The 227-nt window shown below is 43.6% G+C and overlaps 1 protein-coding gene across 1 annotated transcript in view; it reads left to right on the top strand.

Annotated features, from left to right (window-relative positions):
• The window catches only part of EMH_0001510 (uncharacterized protein), a gene marked incomplete at both ends in the record, with an annotated part of 6,772 nt that overhangs the window by 3,026 nt on the left and 3,519 nt on the right, over window positions 1-227 (top strand). The window lies entirely within an intron of this gene.

Genomic DNA, 227 nt, shown 5'->3' with positions numbered 1-227 from the left:
AGAAAAAGAAGAAACGCATGCGTATGTAAACCCTAAACCCTAAACCCTAAACCCTAAACCCTAAACCCTAGGAACAGAAACCCTCAACCCTAAAAAAAAAACCCTAGGGACAGAAACCCTAAACCATAAACCCTAGCAGCAGAAACCCTAAACCCTAAACCCTAAACCCTAGGAGCAGCGTTGTTTGCTGCCCCCAACAAAATGAGACGATGAGTGTTTACTTCTCT

Source organism: Eimeria mitis, genomic scaffold (assembly GCF_000499745.2).
Source record: "Eimeria mitis Houghton genomic scaffold, Emh_scaff166, whole genome shotgun sequence".
NCBI classification, from domain to species: domain Eukaryota; phylum Apicomplexa; class Conoidasida; order Eucoccidiorida; family Eimeriidae; genus Eimeria; species Eimeria mitis.
The sequence above is the reverse complement of the archived record's forward strand: the minus strand, read 5'-3'. Positions and strand labels throughout refer to the sequence as shown.